The sequence below is a fragment of the Neltuma alba genome, unplaced genomic scaffold (assembly GCF_004799145.2).
Source record: "Neltuma alba isolate B1F8T4 unplaced genomic scaffold, ASM479914v2 tig00007167_pilon, whole genome shotgun sequence".
Taxonomy (NCBI): Eukaryota; Viridiplantae; Streptophyta; class Magnoliopsida; order Fabales; family Fabaceae; genus Neltuma; species Neltuma alba.
In genome coordinates this window covers 27,085-39,669 of record NW_021634696.1, presented here as the reverse complement: position 1 = coordinate 39,669, position 12,585 = coordinate 27,085, and the positions used below count along the sequence as shown (strand labels likewise).

The 12,585-nt window shown below is 37.3% G+C and overlaps 2 pseudogenes; both read right to left on the bottom strand.

Moving 5' to 3' along the window:
- Positions 1–345: 345 nt before the first annotated feature.
- On the bottom strand, positions 346–3,271 carry LOC114751955 (protein WVD2-like 7; annotated as a pseudogene).
- Positions 3,272–7,124: 3,853 nt separating this feature from the next.
- On the bottom strand, positions 7,125–8,741 carry LOC114751953 (probable galacturonosyltransferase-like 9; annotated as a pseudogene).
- Positions 8,742–12,585: the final 3,844 nt, after the last annotated feature.

The following is a 12,585-nucleotide window of genomic DNA, read 5'->3' as shown; positions in this document are numbered from 1 at the left end:
CACACCGATCCTGCAGTTGCTATTGCATTTCAAAAAATGCTTCTCATTCTACTGTTTAGAACTTGGAAGTTATGATAAAAACTTTTAATATGAAAAATTAACGCAGAAGTTAATTGTACGCAGTTCCTGAAATGATTTTAAAAACTAATTAGGCAGCTGTCCCTCATTTTCTTCGAACACAAAAATATCAATATTTGTTCATGAAAAAATGAATATTTTTCAGAAATTACAAAATGAAATGACATCGTCTTAAGTTTCTAAAAAGCACAATAAAGAAAATACCTAAGTCTTAGCTCTTAAACTTCCTAATGATGAGGAAGATATCAGATAATGTATGAGGTGTACCTTTCCTGGATGGCCTTCTGGTACCTTTGGCCCCGGTAGAAAGTTGGTAGGGTTGTCGTTTTAACATTCTGCTTTGACCTTTTTGTCTCAGCCCATTTTCCTCCTGATTATGGAATACAACATTCAGGCATGAAATTCGTACAATATGCCCTACTTCTTTACGTAAAATTAGCCAATGTCCAATGGAATAATTATCTTTAAAAACTAAGGGATTTAGTGCACAACGGAAAGAAAAAAATATGATGAAAAAAGCATTTATAGATAAGAAAGGACCAACACTCTATTTAAAAATTAGTAAAAGAAAAAACAGTATTAAATAAGATATCAGGGCCATATAGGTATTGTAAGGTGGGTTCCTTTTTTTTTTTTGCCATACCAAAGAGGCATAACAATTGCAGACATGGTGCAGTGATGAAATGGACAAGAAGTTCCACTGAGTTTACCTTTGGTTTGACTGAAGACGTGTTCTTTCAGCCTCTTTTGCATTAGATTTCCCATCATCTTCTTTGAAGGCTAGGATTTTTTCAAACAAACAAAAGGAGTCAAAAGAGCATAATTTAGTTAGTGAAAATGGGAAATAAATAAGCAATAGACACATGGCAACAAGCAAGTTCCACTTCATACCTCTTTTCCTTTAACTGCCCTAATGTCACTTTTCAAGCCTACAGTACTTCGGGTGACATTCCCACTTCTTTATCCATACTGTCAACCGTTCTAGGCCTATGTAAATAAAGCTTCAAACGGGTCAGCAAGAAAAATAAAATTTGCAACGAACTTATTCTTTCATGAAAGAACTAACAGGATTTATTTTCTTGGGAAGAGATGGGAGATATTAACAGTCTTCATTAAGTGTAAGGATAGAAATTCTTTATGCATTCGGATATGAATAGATATTGAACAAAATGATGAGCAGAAATAAATGCGACAAATCTAACAATAGCAGGAAATTGCAATTGAATACTGAAGGAGGAGTTTCATGGCCCAGATTAAGCCACATGTTTCAATTTATAATCCTCTTATACCCTCTCTCCTGAAAGGGGTAGATTTTCAATTAGGGTCACAAGAGATAAAAGGTGGACAACTAAAAGCTATAACAATATTTTATTATTGAAATAAATTGTTTTCTACAAACATATAATTACATTCTTAAAATGAATACCATTTGCTGCAGCTTCATTTATTTGATCATTTATCAATCGTCGTTGATTGGAATCCTCCACAGAAAACCAACCGCATAAAGATGGTGATGGTAAATGCAACTGTTATAAATATGGTCATGATGAACAGGCAAATACAACCATGCTATGTAAAATGCATCGAGAATATTATGCCAAAGCAACTAAAAACACATTAACACTGCAGAACAGAGACATTACCGTCCATTTTCTTTCCGCAAAGAAATAGATGTTGGAGCCTTGGCCTCTGTCCCTTTTGAAGGAACCTACCCAAGGAAACATCAAAGCAGATGCTATCAAATGAAAGTAATTTGTACCGGTAAATGCAACATTTATTTACTGATAACACAACAACAACAGTTTACATTGTTTCAACAACATACCTGTCCTTTTACCAGGGGTCTGGCTTCCCCAGAAGTCTTGGACTGGTTGAAATTGTTCTGGAACGTCTTAAATGCACGTTTGACTATGTCCTTATCCCCCATTTTCTCCATAATAAAAGATTTCCTCACTGGGTAAGAGAAACTGGATCATTATTACTTGGACCCAAGCTAAGGGACATGTGTAAAGATTTGTTAACAACTCTTTTGTTTTCCTGAGTGGATGGAGTTTTCCTCCCAGATAAAGATGGAGAATTCCCTTTCTATTTGAAGAGGCAGATGGTAAAGTTTTGGTTGGCATTGATGTGGGTCTTGAGCTTCTAGGTGTTGAAATCTGGTGTGCCTTAGATGTAGGCACCACCTGTTTCCTTTTTGTCTTTGTAGCACTACTTTCCTTATTAACATGGTTAACCTGTCCAAACTAGATGGCGGAAAAAAAACAAAAAGTAAAGTAGGGAATCAGACAACCAAATTACTAACCATATAACTTGAGATTTCACCAGTCCCATTTTCCAATAAACAATGTGATGGACATATAACTTAAAGCATACCTTCTTAGATTCCTTTTGATGATCCAATTTCACATCTTTCGCTTCAACTTGAGATGCCTGTCCCTTTGCTATCCCATTGTCAACATTGCCTGAAAGTTCCTCCTTCACATTTTCAGCGTCAATGGGATGGCTTCTTCTTTTGCGTAGACAGCTTCAGGTTCTGTAGTACCAAGCTGGGAACCATCTGATCTGCTTTCCGGTTTTTTTTCTCTTCATCAGTTGATGTGCTTTGATAATCTCTGGATTCTGCAATATCTTCTACCATGCCATCCATATGTACCCCACTGACCTCACTAGTTGAATTAGTCGCTTGCTTAATCTCTTTGATGAAAGAACCTTGACCTTTGGATGCATGGAATTCTGCATCAGCCCTGCAAGTGTTGTTTGATGCATCAAATTCTGCATCAGTCCCGCAAGTTTTGTCACTCAGATCTTCTGATTTCAAACGATCCTTCTCCATTTGCCTCTCTTGATCCAGCAATTCAGCTTTCCGGGCAGCTATTTTCTTGTAATGGGCTTCGAAATAAGCTTTCTTCTGAGCTACTGATCCAGGTGTGGCACACTTCTCAACTTCCTCCAAGTACTTATTAGGAGAGAAAGACGACCATTTCTCCCAAGAGAGAGACTCCCTCTCAAATCTACCAAACGAAACAGACACTTGCAAAGAAGAATTGGAAGCCACCGTCTCTCCATCTGCTTAATAGAATAGAAAAAACAAAAATTCTTTGCATAAGAACAAGTAACAAACAGAAAGACATCTCAAGCTTTCGCCAAAAGCACAGGGATCTGAACAATCATGACTTGGGAATTGACCGACCATATAGATTTGAAATCACGCCAAGTGAAAAATGAGTTTTAATCCATACTTTTTCGGATATCTAAATGTTAAATGGTTCACCTTATCCTCACGGATCGGCGCATCCACCATGAATTCACCCATAGAAAGTAAAATCCCTACTCAGATATCACTCCAAAACGGAAGATGTGCACGGCATGGTCTGAGAAGGAGCAATCAAGTAAGTCAGGGAATCTCACTGGAAAGACCAGAATCAAGAAAGCCCACAATGGGACAAAAAGAAAAAATCTATAAAAAAAATTGCAGAAACTGATGACTAGAAGGAGGAATGGGAGGTCATGTGCCTGTGTTGTGAGAGCAATCATTCTTTCCTCTTACTTCAATTTCTTCCTCACCTATCCATGGCAAACGACATCGTTTGTCTGCTTGTTGTACTTCTGGAAACTCCGAAATGATAAACCCAATCATCGAGGCAAAGCAAGACTCTCCACAAAAGCGAGAGAAAAGTGCAAGCCCAGGGCCATATATAAATCACTTGAAATATAGCTCGGCAGACGATTTAACTTTTAATGGCATTCAAGTACTTGCTTTCCGGACAGGGCCAAAGTCGAAGAGCTTGAAGCAGTAAGTGAGAAGGGATGATAAAAAGGATATAGTATAAATTATTGAAGGAAAACCCTGACCCAGAAAGAAAAAGGCAAAGAAAACAGAATCTAGCAAATAATTTAAGGGAGGGAAAAAGAAAAAGAGACAACAGCTGGCTCAATTAAATAAAGGAAAGTGGGTGTGATGCATTGAATAATAAAAACAAAGATCAGTAGATAGATCACATTCCAAACTCATCAACTAAGCTTCTGAAGGATCATACCAAGAAATATCTCGCTCAAAGGTCTGAGAGAGAGAAAGGGGGGGAGAGAAAGAGAGACGCAATAACATAAAGACGATGTTGGTGATTCAGATGAAGCATGAAAGGGAAGGTAGAGAAAAGAGTGAAGGCCCACGTGAAGAATTGAGAGTGTGAGAGGTTGAGAGGAACATTGGATGGGATGGGTTTGGAAACTAACCTATGTGTGCGCCTTCCTTGGGCCACACCACCACGGGGACCCCGACTCTGTTAGTTGAACATCTCATTGATTCAGAACTTTAAACACGGCGACGGTGAACAAAAAGTTACCCAACCTAAATCATATGTTGCATCTAATCATTCATTGATTTATCGCCCAAAATTGTCTGCATCATCAATATCAGTGTACGCTTTTGACAGCTTCCTTCCTTTGAGCCTCTTGTCTTTTGGAAAACTTTTTTAGAAAAAAGGAGCTTCTTCTGGGATCTAATACACTGTTCTTTATTGTGAAAATTTTAACCCGGTTGCAAGACGAAAACCCGAAGCAACCCCTTAAGTTGTATCTTACCTGTAGTACGAGACATTATAAACTTTATATTGATACATAAATGTGCTGAGTGAGTTTTATATTATGTGTTATAAAGGGCGTCCATGCATATAGTGTTGTTACGGCTGATGATGGCTCTTCAATTCACTGGTCGGAGGGCAAATCATTCATTAAGTTTTGGTACTTTCTCTATGGCCTTTACTGTCTTCTTTCGGCGGATAGGTATCATCTTCATTAATCCTGGTTGGGATGGGGTTACACTATTATTGCCGTTTGTCACGAAAATGCCTGCTCTCCCTCTCCCTCTCCCTCTCTCCCTCTCTGGTCGATGTGGATATCTCCCTTCTCAGAGTCAAAGCATTCTTAATTTAAACTGAAAATGTCACCGTCTGATACATACTGCACAGGCATCTTCTTACATATAATCTGAATAAGAAATTCACATCCTTTTAAACATTACATCTTGCCATGCATTTTAGACATTACAACCTCAGAAGCAAGGTTCGCTCATGGGTTTGGACTAATTCACTGGTAATGAAACTGGACTCAGCCCTTTGAGCCCAATGGGCCTTTTGTTAATGGTTTTTGCAATTAAGTTGCCTGGGCTTAATGGAAGCATAAACTTATTTAGCGAAAATCACTCTAGCTTCTGAAACACGACAGGGACTTTGGAGCTGTCGTTGATTTTTCCTAATTTTGTTTAGTCAGACCATATGTAGAAGGCCGATCTTTGTCCTTTTATCTTGTCTTTAATTCAAAGGCTACCATAGCCCCCAATTGCAATCCAAAACATGATTTATGTATGCTCCGTCATGTTCATTCAATAACTTTCATGTTTCTCTCTCATGACTTTTTTTTTTTGGCCCCACATGTAGCATGCACGAAACTTCTAGCTGTCATGACTAATCTAAATTGAAAATTTAATTGGCAGAACCTTTCTTACACATGTTTTCCTTCACAGTCTAAGCGAAAGAAAAGGGAGTGAACTGCGGGGTTGAACTCGTGAAGGACTTTCAATTTTGTTTAGGGAAAAAGAATGTCAAACATGACGGGTTTTAATATAGCATTCTGGGAAATAATTCTCACGGTATAACATCTTGGTAATTTATTGTATTGTGTGCAGCATTTTTTATCAAAATGCAGTAGAGTTTAAGCAAATCGAAAGCCTTACAGTTCATTACTGCTTTTAATGAATAATGTAACTAAGGAGCTTCAACCAACTGTTATTAAATAGTTGAGGAAGTCAAACATGAATGAGCACGGATCACTTAATAATAATACTGCCAGCTAAGCTTGCCACTCAGACACGGAACAGTTGAAAATTACAACAAAATGAGTTGCTAGGTTGCACTTGGTATGAATTATCTGCAAAAAAACAAAAAAAGAATTATATTTTTATATTTGAAAAATAAATTATAAATATCCATATACAGACTAATACAGTTCATTTGAGAATTGACGTTGTATCTGCATCACCATCAGTTCTCCATAAATGAACTATAATTTCGCGCATACGCAAAAGTCAAAACATAGTTTTACAGTAAAATGCACCGGTTTCAAAACTACTTATTCATTAATTATTTAAACTATTCATTTGGGTACTTTGAGGATATTTATTACTCAGGTAACTTCATAGTGGAATGGTTGAATCCAAGTTGGATTTGACGAGGGAAACTGAGGAACAGTTTTGAGGGGGAACAAGAGCTGGCACTGACACGCACAGAGAGAAGAATCTAAACCTACCAAACGCTACATTTAAAAAACAAAAAAAAAGAGAGATTTTGAATGTTGATTCATAATCATTGTAATATTATTATTTGATAATAATTAATATATGTAAAATGACTACGGACAGAGATGCCCCCTCATGGGATGCTCTGGAGTTTCATCCCACATTCACACTTCTTTTCCGGACGACTTTGGAGCGGTAAAACGTAAAAAGGTGAATTAATAATTAGTCCGCAAAAAGTTAAATACTTAATTATTTAAAAAAACAAACTCATTAAAATTGTTGTTGGATTCCTACTTCCGGAAAGCAAAGGAAAACTCTGCAGAGTCTATCCATCTGGTTGTGCATTAAAAATCACAATGCTTGTTTTCTTTTCCCCTTTTCTACTCCTTTTCCAGCCTAATTTAGCTTTCTCTATCAGTGAATCCGCGATCCATTCAACATATGCATCCATCTCCATCGGAATCCTAAGACCCAAAATTTCACTTCTTCCATTCATTTTCTGTTTTATTATTATTTTTTTAACCAAATTCCATGAGTAAATACTTCAAATGAAAAAGAGAACCAGACGCTTACAACAACATTCAATAGCGGTAAGAAAAGAAGATGACAAGAAAATCAATTCGCAGTATAGCAACAATGGACAACTGTCTCGTTACTCTCCTCCAACATGCTTCTCCTCCTCCTTCGCATTCAATCAATGGTCCCCATCCACAGAACTCAGCCCCACCCCCCAACCAGCAAATTGTTCCTGAGATGGAACCCCCAGAAAAAGAAGAATAGGATTCAACTCTAACAATACCTAACAATCACAAGAATTTTAAAATTAAAGAGAAAATATAAGAATGAAGAAAAGAAAAGAAAAGCCCCCCCCTCCCAAATCAATCTCCCAGTTCTGTACACTGCTTGCTACCAAAGAATCCTAATCACTTCATCACAACAAATCATGAGCATATCCAACCAATATCGAAGATGAGAAGCTCCATGGCTGATCCCTCCCACTGTTCTGATGTCTCTGTGGTGGCTTGTAAAGATCGTACGGCTCCCAGAGACTGTCCAGCGGGCAAGGTTGCTTCGCATCTAGCCTCGCCCATGGCTCCCTTTCCCGCTCCAATGAAGAAGACTTACAGGACCTGGATGCAACGACCTGCATATACCGTGCACATTATCTCCGCCTAACCCGTGTTGATTCCATCGGTGATCGATAGCTTCAACATTCCCCGCGAAAACCAGCAAGAAAGGAGGAAGCGAACCCAGTTCGTAAATCCGCTTCTTCCTCTGTAACTCCATCCAATTCTCGATCCTCTTCCTGTAATTTCCCTCCCTCCACCTCACCATGTCCATCACCATCACGCCCGTGTTGAAGTAACAGGGCCTTCTAGAAGCGAAGACACGTGAAAGAACAGGGTCAGACCAGAAAGTGTCGGTGAAGTACTTGGTGAAGTTGGCGTGGCAGTACTCGGGTGCTCCGATGACCCGTGACCCGCTTAGCGTCACGTTCCAGAGCTTGTGGATGTCGTCGACAACGACGAGGTCGGAGTCCAGGTAGATGACCCGATCCACACATGGCTCAAGGATGTCGCCGAGATAGTTCCTCGCGTAGTTCAGTGGGTTCTCGAGGGCTTGGCGAATGGAGGAGGAGATGAGGTTTATCACTGTGTCTTCCCTGAAAATGTAGACCTTAAAATTAAGGGAAGGGAACGTGGTCCGGACGAGTCGGGCCAGGACCCGAGGACTTGCAGGGTCAAACTCCGCCGCGATGAAGTGGAAGAAGACGTTTTCAGGGCATGAGGAGTGCCTCAGGATGGAATGGACTGTGGCGATGGAGCCACGTAAGTACCCGGAATCTAGCGTGATGGCTATGTGAACCAGAGAGGGGTCACAGCGCAATGTTACGTCGGTTCTATTGGTCGAAACAGGACACCCTGCTCCGTTACGGTAGTCCGGCGCCTCAGCGAATCGGGCCAAACCGTCGAAGCCCATTTCAGAGCCGCCGACGACATCGACCCTGGTAGGAAACGACCGAATCCCAAGGGAAAACGGCGGCAAAAAACAACAAACAAGAACTAACAAACCGACGCGGCGTAACCGAAAGGGAAGCATTTGCGGCTCTGCTTCAAGAAGAAGAAGAAAGATACAGAAAAAGGGTGGTTTCTTAACAGAGACAGAAACTGTGGCTCAGAGATTAGAAATCAGAATAACATTGGGTTGCACCGGAGAGATTACTGTGAGGAACAGTGAAATGAGATAAGGGAAGACGAGAAAAAGGTGAGTGGTGATACCATTTTCTTGTGGGTGGTCGTCGTCGTCGTCGTCGTCGTGGCGTGCGGCGTTGTTCTTTTCTTGGTGGAGAGAGATGCGGCTTTGCTTCCTCAGAAAGAGAGGAACAAAGAGATGGAGGCTCTGCTGTTGGTGGTGCTGGTGGTGGTGTCCTCAGAAAGTTATTACTTATGTCTCGTCTCTCTCTCCTCTCGATTTCTTTATTCTCTCTCATCATCGTCGAAGAAAACAAAAAACAAAATGAAAATGGTCGGTTTTATTAAATACCACTGTCTGCCCAAAACCTAATGAGGTTGGTTAATTACTTGATTATATGAGGATTTGGACGATAAGCACATGTTCCTCTGTTTCCCAGAGCCTATATTCTTTTTCCTCTCTCTCTCTCTCTCGGCACTCTACTTTGTACTATAATTCACAAATTTATAATTATGGATTAATATTCATGTTTAAGGGCTAGAACCTTCCAGTAGGGTGGTAGTATTATTCATTAAAAAAAAAGAGAGTAATTAATTAAGAAGAGGGATTTGGTGAAGAAATTGTACGTAGTTATACATTGAAGAGGCCAGCTAAGAGGCTAAAGGGGTGTATGGGAAATAGTGAAAACAGAGGAGGCTGTTTTTTTTTTTTTTTTGACCGGAAAAACAGAGGAGGCTGTTTAATGAAGCATAAATGGGGATTCAGTTCAACGCATCAATGCGCCAGGGAATCATTAACATGAAATCAACTATCTCTTTCGTTTTTAGTTCAGACTAAAGCCATTCATTGCTTCAAAAAGCCTTCTCTCTTTCCTCCTTCTCACCCCCCGTCCATTCTTATCTCTCTCTTTTTATTTTCGAAATAATTCAAGTAAATTTTAAATTACTCGTGTAAATTCATGTTAACAGTTTTACGAAAAAAATCATCAAAAACATGGTTTTGATAAAAATATGTATTGATATTAATCTCACGTAACTAAGTTTTGGGTTTGATATTGATATTAAAACCTAAAAGAATGAAAAGTTTTAAATTACATTATTGCCTCTTTTTCATCCTTAATTTCAAATGAACAAATGTCTCTATTAGAGAGATAAGAAGTCGTGTTCGATTCAAACGTACCGTATCCTAAACCAAAGTTAATTAAAAAAAGAACATTATTAGTTTATTTACACAGTCCTTTAACCAAACAGATTACAAAACGTCCTCTAAAAATACAAAAGATGAAGTTAGTAGAAGAAAAGCACCCCCCAACAACCACAAAGCACTAATGAAGAAGGAAACTAAATAAGCAAAAGACAAGACATATTATTCATCACAATATTCAATTAGATCAATATGTTTTTAATTTTTTTTTTTTAACAAATGCCAGGTGTTCCACTACCCAAGGGAAAAAAATAGTTGTAGGACCCCCCAATCATTACATATATCTATATACCTAAATACATACATATGAGAACATAATAAATAAATTAAGAGTCTCAAGAATTTAGCTGCAGTATAAGTTTAGACCTCCATTTTTTTTTCAAATGAATAATTATAAATTACGAACATCATTTAAAGGGCAAGAGGGAAAAAAATAATCTTTTTGAAATTCTGAGGATGGGATCAAGCAGTTCATGGGCTGGCTTGGGAGGGACAAATGAGAATAAAAGAATTTAAAAAAGAAAAAAGGAAAAAAAACGGTGAAATGATGAGGGGTGCCAGCTGGAAATGGTGGCTAGGGGGGCCCACTGGGTCATTGTGATTGATTAGAGAGATTTTCAGAAGCAAAAGGCAAAGGCATGAGCATTTAGCAAACATCCCATGTGATGACCTGCACCTTCGTACCTGTACTCCCCTAATTTCCCCTTCTACTATTCGCCCACATCCAATCAACGAATCCGCTTTCGTCTCTGTAAACCTATAATTGGCAATGTAATTTACCCACATGTTACCTTTATAACACTCAAGCTAAACTGCTAAATATCCTGTCCTTCTTCCGTAGGGTATTTTTCATTTCTTTCTCTCCTCGGGTTAATTAATTTTTTACAATTAAAATGCATCATATGCATATTTTTTTAGCAAGTTAAATTTTTAGAAATATTCCAAACATGATGGATTGTACTGTTCTGTTTTTATTTATAAGTTATTTGTAGAGTAATTAATAATTTTTTTATTTTACCTATGCTGACTTAATAAATATAGGGAAGAATAAAGTAAATATGTGAGAGAAAGTATAAAATATATTTTTAACACATTTTTTTAATAGGAACAAATGTGAAAGTAAAATTATCAATTTGATGTATTTTTTTTATTTGCAAACTTAGAGTAACAAGCTAAGGGAAAATATGTTGATGTTTTTTTTTTTCGTGTGACTTAAAATTAACACTCCCTCTAGTCATAAATATAAAATTTACCACCCAAATCCTTTTTTTTTTTTAATATTACCCTTATTTTGCCCGACGCATATTTGTGGTAAAAAATGGGACCGAAGGATGACATACGCATAATCATTTGAATTTTCATAGGTGTAAAGTTGAGGGGAAAACTACCAGAAATTTCGAGAGCATGTAGAAGAAAGAATGAATGGAAGTCGTGGTCGTAATGGACGTGGCCGTGACGTTATGTGTTTGTGAGGGACTGAGCATATTCTTGACTTCTCCTGCACTTTTCTTTTCTTTTTTGGGGTCAAATATTGTGAACTTGTGTGCATGATGGAATTAGTCGTCCTTTTAATAATTACTTATCTCGATTTTTAATATAAGATATTGTTTAATTTTTATTTTGATCTTAAATTATTTTGTTTTTCATATCTATATATTTTTTTAAAGTGATCTTTTTAATGATAGTAGTTCTAACTAATACATTTAATTAGTAAGAATATTTTAGAAAAAACAACATCTATTTATTATAAATAACTAATTTATTTTATTTTTTTAATCTTTTCAAATTAGTTAATTAGCTCTTATATTTAGGATCGGAGGTATTAGCACTGTTGAGAAAAACGTTTTCTATTTTCACTGTTTCATAGAAGTGCTCTATAAAAAAAGAGTTGCATCTTCTGAGTGTGAATTTGAATTGCTCTTTAATTTGTTAGCATGATATTAATATTAATTAAGGTTTATTTGAGGACCCTCCATGTTGGTTGACTCAACTGGGAGTCGCTTAGCTTCCGCTTTTGTCGCCATTTACTCTCAAAAACCACAATTATCACCAACAACACATTTTTAACTCACCCACGCTTGGATTGTTCTCAAAGCCACCACATGTCTTGGAAACGGCCAGCCAGAAATTTTTTTTCCTAAAAAAAAAACTTATTTAAAACTGAATATTGTTTTTGGAAAACTTTTGAGGAAAAAAATATTGTGTGAAAAATTTATAAAATATCAATACTTGATTTATCAGATCTTTTGTATCATTAGAATTTTTAATACGAGATTTTTCCCATTTTCCTTTTTTATTTATTTTCATATATAACTAAAAATATATCATGCAAAGGCACCACAGGATGTATTCCTATTAACCAATACTAATTAGACAGGTTAATTAGATAAACTTCCCGTATCTCTTGCATATGGGAAAAAAAAAAAACACTCGCTTTAATTTTTAATACAAGATATACTTAACGAATTTAGACATATTAAATATTAAATAAGCGTGGGGATGCAAGAAATGTGCGAACATTTCCTGCATGGCAAATGAAAGCTGTATCCGAATGGCAACATTATTTTCCCCGTGACAGTTTCAAGTTTCAAGGCACCACCAAATTATTATTATTATTTGACAAAAAAGAAATTTTAAATTTCAAGTAGTACAAAAATAAATAATAAAGTTTCTAAAAAATTGTCAACTTTATACTGAAAACTGAACAGGCACGAAGAAAAGTGGAAAACAGGGAACCTCTTTATACGATGAATAATGGCGTCAGGTGAATAATTAAAAGTTCACACACTGACACTGTCTGCGCCTCTCATACAGATTCG